A 12,334-nucleotide genomic window follows, 5' to 3' on the forward strand; every position below is an offset into this window, starting at 1 on the left:
AACCCCCCGGATTTTGACTATCCTGATTTGACTTTCGGCCTGTATCTGGACTTCGCTTGGCATGGACTTGGCTGATCTTTGGTCTAACCATGGGGCTTTGACCTCTGACTTGGACTTGGACCTTGGCTCTGGTTCTGCCTGGACATACTCAACCATTCTTGACTCGGCCACTTGGCAGTAGTATAAGGACCCTAGCATCAATCAAATGCTAACCCCGCCCCATGACCGCTTAGTCCCTCTTACCTGTCACCAGAAGTCCCGCCCCATGGGAGTATTATTTACAGGGTCAAGGTGGCCGCATGACCGGAAGCAAAGTGTGTCCTGTGACCCCTCTAAGAACTCCCCCCACTGCCCTCTACCAATTAGGATGGGTTTTGCCCTGATAGGACCGCCCCAAGAGGAGATTTTGACCAATCAGTGTGAGTTCCGGGTGACCCATCCAGAAGTGGGCCGTATGACTCCACTAAGAACTCCTCCCAAAACCCTCTGCAGCAGCATTACCCCATAAGTCCCAGCGCCACACAGAGGAGGCCATCTCTTACCAAGGACACGTGTTTTAGAAATTGTGGAAAGGCTGCTGAGAGGAAACATGGACTCCTTCACCACCCCCGTGAGAACTTCAGAGTTTGTCTTAGTACCCAAGAGTCTTTGATAAACACATCTCATTCTTTAGGTACATGTCTGCTAGGAACAGAGCGCATCTGGATGATGGCCCTGACTAAGTCGAGCATGTTAGAACCATTAACCACAGAGCCTTTGTTCACAAAAGCCCCTTTATCATTCCATGAAGAGATATTTTTATCCTGGCCCAGCTTATTTAGAAATACTAATGCATTTTTCTTATAACGCTTATTCACATTATCCAACACCTCCTGAGCAACAGAGTCTGAGGTCTTTGGTGTTTCTGGGGGTTTAGCAGTTACATTCTGTTCCTGTTCTGGTAGAAACAGACTGATTTTCACTTTATCCGCATCGCTCTGCTTCATGTACATTAGATACCTTTGAAGCATGACACTGTAAAGTTTAGCCTTTGAGTATTTGGCTAAGTCAGTTCTTTGAAGAACAGACTCATTTCAGCATCCAGTAAGCGTGTTGCGGTCATTTGTTAGGCCCCTTGAAGATACAGAGTTCACCAGTGTTCTGAACAAAGTGTCATATTTTTCCCAATTCTTTTCAGAATGCCGTTCTTTTAGCCCCCCCGAGGATAAGCATCCATCAGTTTTCTGAATGAAGCATCAAACTCTTCCCAAACACTAGAATATAGAATAGAGGGGAGCTGTGATGAGCTTATGGTTTTGGGAGACTGGTTTGTCAGTCTGTAGATGAGTGGACCCACCCCTGCGGCACCTCCTGTTGGTGACTTCTGGGAAATAGCTCATTCCAGCTCCAGAGCGCCCTCTGAAGGCAGGTGATCTGTCTGTCCTCTGGCCCCCCTGTCCCTCCCTGGACCCCGGTGCCCTTTTACCTGGGATGCTGCCCCCTGGCAGTAACCCCTCAGTCCTAGGGTCTCCTCTCCCTGGAGAACCCCCACCCATTATTCTCACCTCACCCCAGTCATCATCTAGCCCCCACGCCCTGTGGCAGACTGCAGTATCAGCCTACTCATCACTGGCAAGGAAGGTTTGGACCTGCTGTCTTGGCCTACCCCTGGGCTGCCCTTTGCAACCTCCGGTACCCCTGGACCTTCTGCTAGGCCACAGCCTGGGGCTTTCCAGGCTGGAGTGCCCCAGCTCCTCAGCCTGTCCCCAGCCCTGCTCCACTCATGTACTCTGTCTCTAGCTCTCTACCACCAGGCCCTTCTCTCTCTGAATGAAGAGAGAGTTCTTCTGGGCCTCTGGCTCACAGCCTTTTATAGGGACCTGCTGGGACTGATTGGGGTGTGGCCCAGCTGCAGCCACTTCCCAATCAGCCCAGCTTAGCAGCAACCAGCCACAACCTTCCCCCAGGGCTGTTTTAAGCATGCTCTGGGTTTGTGAATGTGTGTGGTTCTGCACATGTTCAGAGCCCCTAGAGCGCATGCTCCGGGTTTGTGAATGTGTGTGTTTTTGTGCATGTTCAGAAGCCCTAGCGTCCGTGCTCTGGGTTTGTGAAGGTGGGCGTTTTCGCTCACAGTTTTCTCAGGGTTTGGTGTGGCAGTGGCCGCTGAGGAACTGGAGTTGTGGTTGTTTTTTACCAGAGTCTTGTCTTGCCCTTGGGTTTGACGTATATGAAGTTTGGACTGCCCGGATGCTTCATCTGCACTCTTGTGCTGTTTTGCCTTGTTAAAAGTCTCAAAGCAGAGATGGCCCTGGTTCGTTGGCAGTTCTGGAGGAGGTGTCCTTGTAGCTCTGACTACAGCATTGTCAGAAAAGTGCCCATGGGGGGGAGGGGGAACCATTTTACAAAACTGAACTTTATCATCTTTCTCACCCACACCTATGTATTTACTTAAAATACAAAACCTCATAGAGCAACCAAACCAATAAGCAAAATATATTTACTGGGCTTCATCCATCCATGAGTCACTGATGCTGGTGAATTTTCTTTTGCAGCTGTCTCTTTCCTTTTTCTTTTGAGCTTGTTTGCCCTCTGGTCTAAGGATCTCTCATGTTTTGACCGTACTGTGGAGCAAACAACATTATTATAAAACACATGACACTGTCTTGTAAACTTAAAAACTAAATATTAATTAGGGTGTTTTTCTATTTAAAAAGTCATAGCTTTAAAACAAATAATTCATTTCAGGCTGTACAACACACGTTTTGAGTTTATTTCTACCACTTAAAACAAAAAACAACAAACAAACAAACAAAAAACTCACAAACATTTATTTAAAATACATCTCATTTTGTAGAATAAAAAAACAAACTGCTTTTAAAATCCATTTTAAACCACTTTTGCACAGTAATAAACCCTGTTGCTTTAAAACAAACCAAGTACTTTTAAAAAACCTACACCTGTGCCTTGCACAGACCTCTCTCACACACAAATCAGCAGCTTTATAAACACAGCAAACCAAGTTTGCCTCCATATACTTTTCAATAACCCTCCAATACATTTAAAAGCCAGTTGCAAAAAAGTTCCCTTTCACTTTGGGATAAAACAGGGGTCTCAAACTCAAATGACTACGAGGGCCACATGAGGACTAGTACATTGGCCCAAGGGCTGCATTACTGACACCTCCCCCCCGCCGTCCTTGGCCCTGTCCCCACTCCACCACTTCCATGAGGCCTCGCCTCTGCCCTGCCTCTTCCCACCCCTTCCCTGCCCCCATTCCAACCCCTTCCCCAAAATCCGCACCCCGACCCCACCCCCTCCGTGCCCACAGGGGGTGCAGGAGGGGTGTGGGGTGCAGCAGGGGGCTCAGGGCAGGGGGTCAGGGTGCAGGATACAGCAGGGAGTCAGGGTGCAGCAGGGGGCTCAGGGCAGTGGGTTGGGGTGCATGAGGGGTGTGGCAGGGGGTTGGGGCGCAGGGGGTGGCAAGGGGCTCAGGGCGGGGGGGTTCAACTGCAGGAGGGGCTTCGGGGGGCGGGCTCTGGCCCGGCACGCATTGGGGGCAGGGCAGGCTCCTTGCCTGCCTGCTCTGCCTCCGCGCCACTCCGGGAAGCAGCTGGAATGTGCGGGAGGAGAGGAGCAGGCACTGCCCCCAGCATTTCCCATTGGCCAGGAACTGAGACTTCTGGGGGCAGGGGGGGAACTGCCAATGGGAGCTGCTGGGGGCGGTGACTGAAGCAAGATCAACACACACCCCTGCACCTCTCCTACCCCAGGTTCTTTCCTCTTCCCGCAGCGCCTGCCCTGCCCCCGGTGCGCGCTGGGCCAGAGCCGCTCTAGGTAAATGCTGGGGGAGGGCAGGGGGGCTTTGAGGAGCTTGCGGGCAGCAGAAAATAACCCGCATTATTTGAGACCCCTGCACTAGAGCATGTGCAACCTCTGCACTGATTTGATATCAGCAGCTGTTGCCCTGAATTGATCAATTAAAAGAAAAATAAAACTCAGGTCTTGGCAGGTAAACGTTACTTCACCTCTAAGAGGAAGCAACGTCTAGTGGTTAAAGCACCTGACCGAGTTAGGAAATGTTGGTTCGCGTCTTGGCACTGCCATCCACTTGCTGTGTGACTGTGCAGGTCACTTAGCATCTGTGTCTCAGATGACCATGCTTTTAAAGGGAAAAAACTGTCACATGTTCATGGGGACATCTTTTAGCGCTGCAAAGAGTCAGGCAAAAGGAAACTTTTATTTTTAAGTGTGCTGGTGTCACCACTGCCAGCTTCTGAACCAGGGAGACCTGCGTATTTTGGAGTGGAGGATTTTTTTCCAATACTTTAGTGTTCTGCATTGATTGTGAAACATTGAACAAGTGTCATCATCAGTCACTCTGAGCAAAGGAACAGCTTTGATAGCTTTTACTTTCATTCAAGTTCTCTTCATTCCAGACATTGTTCATTACACTGAAAGCTCATTCCACGGGCTGTTTGTTCTCAGTAAACAGTGCAAGTTCTACTCAGCTTAGCAATGCATCTCGAACAAGCATCGTGTAGCTATAAAAAAACAAATATTTTGGCTGATGAAATGAAAAAAACAAAAACAAACCAGGATATTTCAATTATCCTGGGGCATCATAAGAAAAACCAAGACTATCATGGTTGAAATAGGTTGTATGGTCACTTTATAGTTACCTCACATGTAAACGGAGGATATTTACCTCCACTTTACAGAGCTGTTGTGAGGCTATGCTCATTAATATCAGAATTGCTTTGAGGGCCTCAGATGAAAGGCTCTCTGAAGTATTGTTTTAAAGTGGTTATTTTGACGGTAGCTTGGTAATCTGAAATGAGCCTCCTGAACTAGTGCTGCTAATTCTCCCTCCACCTTCCAAAACTCACAGAGGTACAGTGAGACAAAGATGTTCCTTCTTGTTTCCCATATTTCCAGAACTGTGCTCCACTGCAGGAGAAAATGACCTAAAATGCTTCTGAAATTATATTTTCTATGTGATTTCCCAGCCCAGCGGGGTGGAAAGCATAGAATAAGTGGAAACAGAAAACTGGTCACTTATCTGAAACAGAAGCTAATCACTTATTTACTGCAAGCGAGGACTGACTAAAAACTCAGATCTCTGAAATGTGTTGCTGTTTTTATCAGTATGACCCCAGTTCTAGTGGTATGACCACTGTATTTCAGTCAGACTGGAACCGCTAAAGAACTGAAATCCATGTGCTGTTTAAATGGTGCAAGGAAAATCTTTGACAAAGATATGTATTTCTGTTCTTGCAACAATGCTGATTCTTATAAAGCACACACACTAAATCCTCTCTCCTAATCATGCCATTTGAAAAGCCTGCATTTTCTCTTTGCTTACAGGCAGCTGTGGTCATGGTGGAATTGTGAATATCAGCCAGCCCTATGTTGTACAGCTGAACTGGAGAGGATTTTCCTTCACATAAGGTTCCTGGGGTAGGGATTACTCTCTTCGGACTCCGCAGAAAGACCTATACTGGGTTGCACCTTTGAACACAGATGGGAGACTCTTAGAATATTACAGACTTCATAATTCCTATGATGATTTGCTGCTATTAAAAATGCTAAAGAGTTAAAAATTCAGTATGGGGAAGGCAGTGGCACCACAGTTTACAATAACTTCATGTATTAGAATGTATCTAATTCAAGAGAGATGGGCAAGCTCGATTAAAACACAAACACATTGGCTGTGAGGAAAACTCTGCTGAATGCTGCATGGTAACCGTTTCTTTTATGCTGGTATTGAGTGGTAAGATATGGACTTTGCTGTGGATGAAAGTGGATTGTGAGTAATTTATTCAACCGAGGACAACACAGGTAACATTATGATTAGCAAACTCAATGAGACCACACTTGATGTGCTCCATACTTGGCATACAAGGCAGTACAAGCCGTCCATTTCCAGCGCTTTCATCATATGTGGTGTTCTATATGCCATAATACCTCTCCACACTCAGAAAGAGGAAATATTTTACACATACGACACAAACACTGAACAGGAAGGTAAAATTAGCATAATTATTGATAAAATGTTAGAAACAATTAAAAGTATCAACTATAACCCCTCAGACCGAGTCCTGTACATTTACAGTGATGGCTACCTTGTTAAATACAATCTTATTTTTCAACCTGTGTTACACTTATATGAATATGCACAACAACTAGAGATCACAGAAAGTCCAATTTTATATCCCTTTGGACAATGTGAATGTTAAATGAGGGTCTAATCCTACCAAGAGTAGCTCCTGGAGATAAGGCTTCTTACCATGAGCTGTCCCACTGAAGGATAATAAGCTCTATGCCTGGTAGCAATTGAGTGTAAGATTAGGTTCATAGCTTTTTAACTGGTGTTTAGCTACAATGGCAACAGGAGTACTAGAAATGCCTCTGCTATAAGCATAGATTAAATAGATGACTTAGTGACGGACAGAACATGTATCATGATAGGGAGATTGCTCACACACTGATGTGCATTTGGAGGAATGTCTATATTTGGATAACACATGAAAACTGAACTGTTGTTTTGTTGTCATTGCTCAAAGTATGCAAGGCCATAAATATCATATTAAGCATTGGCCTCAAATAATTACTAAAAGATTAAAATTAGAGGAGAATTAGGACTTAATCTTTAAAGAGCAGCCATTGGTTAAGCTGAACTGTGGAAATAGTTGCCTTGGCTCCTTCTTGCAACCCATCAATGTATTTTAGATGGCAGGACTCCAATGCATTACTTTCCTAAAGCTGCACTTCATGAAAAAAAAACATATTAACCATTTTTGACGGTTGCATTTTCTTATCACTGTGTCCTGGGGTCCTGATCCAAAGCCCAATGAAAGAAGTTCCTTGGTATACGGCACATGCTGCAGTAGAACATAAGCTATGCCATCCTACATGCTCCATTTAGTCCCGGAGTCCATTTAGTCTGCAATTTACTGTGATCTCCATTAGAACCTTTCAAAAACACTCTGAAAACAAGGAGCCAAATTAATTGCCGGTATAATTCCATTGGCATCAATTACCTTACATCGGGGGTGAATCTGGCACGTGATCTATCAGTTACAGAATACTGAAGTTGGGACAAAGTCATATGCTCTTTATTTTTAAAATGCCACTGTCATAAACAGATAGTTAAGGGTTAAAGTCTGTTTTACCTGTAAAGGGTTAACATGTAGTACCTGGTGACCACCTGACCAGAGGACCAATCAGAGATAAGATTTTTTCAAATCTCTGTGGAGGGAAGCCTTTGTCTGGGTGAGAACTGTTTTTGGACCTAACAGAGGACAGTCATGTCTCCAAGTTCTCCTGGAGTAGTTTCTACTAATTAATAGTGAGTATTAATTAGAAAGGCGAATTAGTCTTATGCTTTGATTTCTACATTTGCAATTGTGTGTTTGCTAAAGGAAATGCTTTATTCCTGTTTGCTGATATTGCTTTTACTGAGAAAAGAAAGAGAGAGGATTCTCTCCAGAACTTAGCAAGGTTATACCCTATGAGTGCCCAGCTTGGATTCATAGAGATTCTGTATTTTCTTTTGTTCTCTTAATAAATTCTTTTCTTTTCTTTGGACTTGGTTAATTCCTTCCCTTGGGGAAATTCAGGGGAAGGGGAGGGGGAAGTGGGCTGCTTCCCTGTGTGTGTGAGATTCAAGGAGTTGAATCAGGGGGGAGGGGGAAGGTTCCTCCTCTGTGAATTGATCTGTGTTCCCAAGGGGGGAAACAGGGGTGTCCCGGCCCACGGAATTGACCGGGTGGTGGCAGCCGAAGGGAAGACCTACCCTAGGATTTTGGGGTGGGGGAAGACATGCGGGTCCTCACTTTGAAACCGCCCAGTTTCAAGTGAGGGTAGACTCTGACAGCCACTTACAAGATTTTTATCAATATCTGTACTGTAATCATGTCACAAATGAGATGTAGTTATGAAAATGCAGTAAATGTTTGCTGGTTTTCTTTTATCAATTCTATCTTTGTCTTCTTATAATCTGGATCAGTAGAAGTGAATGATTAATTGTTGTTTAATAAAGTGTTATAAAAATCCAAACCTATAAGGTTTTTAAGGTCAGGCTTGACAAAGCCCCGGCTGGGATGATTTAGTTGGGTTTGGTCCTGCTTTGAGCAGGGGGTTGGACTAGATGACTTCCTAAGGTCCCTTCCAACCCTGAGATTCTATGATTCTATAGTTGTTTGTCATTGCGCAACAGCTGGGAAACGTTGGGATGCAGCAAGAAGCCAGCTTGACCAAATGATATTAGAAACAGAAATCATATTCCTTTGGGCTTAGAGTGTTTAAGAGCTCCTGGAACAACACAAAGGTGTGAATCAATATGTCAGTAAGAAGAGGAGGGACTTTATTTCCACTCATTGAAATATGTTCCCCAGTTAGATTAACATTTTCCACCAAGATGAGATGTTACTTGAGAGGTCTGAGGCTGATGACACATTTTTAAGTCAGATGCTGCCACTTACCAGGTATCTGCATCTGTTTCCTGAACGTGTGAACTGAATTTGAAAGCCAGCCATCACAGGTGCAGTAATCTGATCCATGAGCATGGGCCTTTAAAGAATTCACAATAGTTCAGATGAGGGTTTGTTTAACTATAAAAAGCTAAAAGACAGCAGAGCATTTCTTGCTTCACATATTTTGGGGTGGCATCCCAGTAATTCCCAAGGGTTGCCCTATTCACAGGCATAAAAGGCAGCTCTATATGGCATCACAGTTTAAGGAGCAAAATCCACTGTGGCACTAGATCCACAAAGAGGACTTCGGTTCAGTGTTGCAACACCTGACTTTAGGTGCTTAGTGGAATCTTCAGCCCTGACTCAGGTACACAAACTCCCTATAAATGGATGTTGAGCGTTGGGCACCTAAGAATGGGATTCATAGAAGCTGAGTGGGAGGCTGCTGAAGCTAGCCAGTAGCAAATGTTGAGTAGAGGGTTGGGCTTCAGTCCACTTAATGCTACTTGGGATTCACAGCTGTGAACCTTCCCCTGGAATTAGGTGTTTAACCTAGGTCAGCCCTGTCTGAAGGGGGAAAAAGAAAAGGCAACTTGAAGGTTGTGATACCCTTTTATACAGAGTATTTAAAGCATTCAGCCTGGCTGCAGGAGACCAGGGTTCAAATCCCACCTCTTCTTGTCTCAGAACAAGCACTTGAACCCTGGTCTTTCACTGCCTAAGTGACAATGCTAAGCACTGAGCTACAGGGAGAGGGGCTTTCTTAATCTCATCTGATGAAGCTGCTTCACTTTGTATGAAATCCTTAAATAGTCAGTGGGCCAAAAAGCTATCAGAATGACTCAATAGCAGAGGGATCACAGTATCTAGTTTACAGACCCCAGTTCTAGTCCTGCACCAAGAACTGTTTAAACCTGGATGACTACTCAATTCTAAGCTGTTATTGCATCTTATTAGTGTCACTGTGAGAAATCTTGTGATTAGCAACAAACTTGCTAGTATCAGGCAGGGCCAAACCAGTTGACTTTGTTTTGTGGGAGGTTCCTATTTACCAAACAGGCTGTGCAATGTCAGCTCATTCTGTATCTAATATCAGAAAGACTAAAGCAAAGGGCAAGTCTAGCTGATTTTGTGCATTTCCCACTTGCAATTTTTGAGTGTCACAGCAGCTGGACAGCTCCATGCCTTTCTGTACTCCCCAAAGAAAGAGTGCCTCCTCTCACAGTCATGGAGGTGCCTAATTTGGGGTAGGTCCCAAATGGCCTCATACTGTAAATGAGTTTCTGGTATGGTACTCGCCAATTTACAAAGAGGAGCACAGCGTCCCCAGTCCCTGCACAGGCTTGCCAAATTGAATGGCAATGCAATGGGAAAGCAAGCGTCTTCCATTGAAGCAAATGACAGAGCTTCCTTTTTCTTCAATGGGAATGAGACTGCAATGAACCGACACCTGGACACAAATTCAGTTGTTTGGAGATCCATTCCTGACCTGATTCCTCTCCACAGTCTTGCATTTTTGCCTTTCTCTCTATCATCTCCTTGTGGATAGTTTACTGTTTATTTCATTGTTACTTGGTTAAAATTGAGCTCCTTTCATTCCTCTGGAGATTCCACTGCATTCTCAGTCACCATTGACAGTGCTACCATCCTTCCTGTCACTCAGACTCATCATGAGTCATCTCTGACTCTTCACCCTCTCTAGAGCCATGCAGCCAAGCTGTATCCAAGCCTTGCCACTTCCTCCTCCCTCGTATTTCCATTATCAGGCCTATTCCCTCAGTCTACATGACTAAAATTCTCTCTGGTGCTTATCTGCATCCTCTCGGACCTTTCTGGCACCCACCTCACTCTCCTGTCTAGTCAAAACGATATTGCAAAGTCACATATTTGACCTGTCACAGTGACAATGTCAGTCCCCTCCTCGAATCCCATAGAACACGTCATATGCAAGCTTTTTGTTCCTCCTTTATGGGCCTTTCACAACCTAAACCTTCCCCACTTGTCTAATCTTGTATACAAACCTGCCTCTACTGCTCTGCCAATGCTGTCAGCCCCTGTCATCCATTAGTTCACCTGTCACAAAACCACCTTCCCATTTTCTTCCATTCTGACTCTTATGCAGGGTCACTATCTCTAAACTAATCCATAAATCCATTACACTGTGCTCCTCCAAATAGCTCCTTAAGAACAACTTCTTCCAGATGCCTGTGGTAAGTTGCCAACTGATTACAGCTAAGCAGATGACTCCAGTAGGAACTTCTGATACTTATCGTACTTAATTATATTAAAGAGATGAACCAACTCAAAACTGTCCATCCGTGCACATAGTTGGCCTCTGCAAACTCGTGATCTTGTTACTTTTACCCTCATTGTTTATCCCTCATTCTTTTCAATTGTTGTTACAATTACTTGTTGCGTCTTAGCTTCAATATTGATGTATGTTGTTCTAGGGAGGAACTGCCTTTTTGCTCTGCATTAGAACAGCATCAAGCACCAATTGTGGCCTCATGGTACTTCTGGGGTACAAACAATAAATAATTGCCTGCCTGGGATGTTTGGGCATCTATATTTTTGTCTGAAATTTCATGCGTGCAGCTATATGGATTGAATAGAAATTGGCTTTGAAACAAGTAGGCAAACAATATGCTTCCAGACAACTATGTAAACATTCTGTTGGAAACAGTGTTTCAACAGTTATGTGCACATAATGACATTAAATTTCCTGAATTCATCCCTAAATTTATAAGGTGTAAACGAGGGGGATCTCTTTCTCCTGTAGATATTACATTGTTTTTGTGATTGAATATTAGTACTCCTGAAAGTTAGAGACTAACAACACTAGTCTGAGGCAATCACAGAGCACAAAGCCATTGGGCAGTCTTGTGCACTATTGGTGGGACTCAGTCATAAAAACAACATTTAGCATATCTCTTGAGAATAGATTGAAAAATCATGAATTGCAGTCTCTGCTGAAGATTCTTGAGGAATTCTGTTTCTATTTGTTCTTAGTCTGTTTTCAAACTCTAACAAATACAGTAGTTCTAGTGTTAATTACTTAACACTCTTTAGTTAGCTATTTGCCAGTGTAACACCCTTGGAGTTCAGGGAGTATGACCCCTGTCATAAACACACAGCTGAGGGTAGCATAAAATCCCTCCTTTACCTGTAAAGGGTTAAGAAGCTCAAATAACCTGGCTGGCACCTGACCAAAAGGACCAAAGAGGGGAGAAGATACTTTCAAATCTGTGGGGGAAAGTTTTTGTTTTTTGTTCTTTTTGTGTGTTCTCTCTGGGTCAGCGAGAAACCAGGGCAGAGAAAATACATCTCCTAAAGCCATATCTGAACTAAGCATCTAAGATTACAAATTATAAGTAATTGGAAGGAAATGCATTGGATTATCTTTTGTTTTAGCTTGTGACTTTTCCCTTTGTTAAGAGGAAGGTTTATTCCTGTTTTTTATTTATTTATTATTTATTTATTTATTTTGTAACTTTAAAGTTTGCCTAGAGGGGAATCCTCTGTGTTTTGAATCTGATTACCCTGTAAAATTACCTTCCATCCTGATTTTACAGGTGCTTCTTTTACTTTTTCTTTATCATAAATTTCTGCGTTTAAGAACCTGATTGGTTTTTAGTGTCCTAAAAACCCAAGGGCTGGTCTGAGCCCACTTTGTTAACCTATTTGGTTGGTATATTATTCTCAAGCCTCCCCAGGAAAGGGAGTGAAGGGGCTTGGGGGGATTTTGGGGGAACAGAAACTCCAAGTGGTTCTTTTCCTTGAACCTTTGTCTAACTCACTTGGTGTTGGCAGCGCTACTGTTCCAAGGACAAGGAAGAATTTGTGCCTTAGGGGAGTTTTTAACCTAAGCTGGCAGAGATAAG

The 12,334-nt window shown here is 44.0% G+C and overlaps 1 pseudogene; it reads left to right on the forward strand.

Annotated features, from left to right (window-relative positions):
• The first annotated feature begins 367 nt into the window (after positions 1-367).
• Positions 368-6,601, forward strand: LOC123346764 (annotated as a pseudogene).
• The last annotated feature ends 5,733 nt before the right edge of the window (positions 6,602-12,334 follow it).

This window comes from Mauremys mutica, chromosome 1, assembly GCF_020497125.1.
Source record: "Mauremys mutica isolate MM-2020 ecotype Southern chromosome 1, ASM2049712v1, whole genome shotgun sequence".
In the NCBI taxonomy this organism is placed as follows: Eukaryota; Metazoa; Chordata; order Testudines; family Geoemydidae; genus Mauremys; species Mauremys mutica.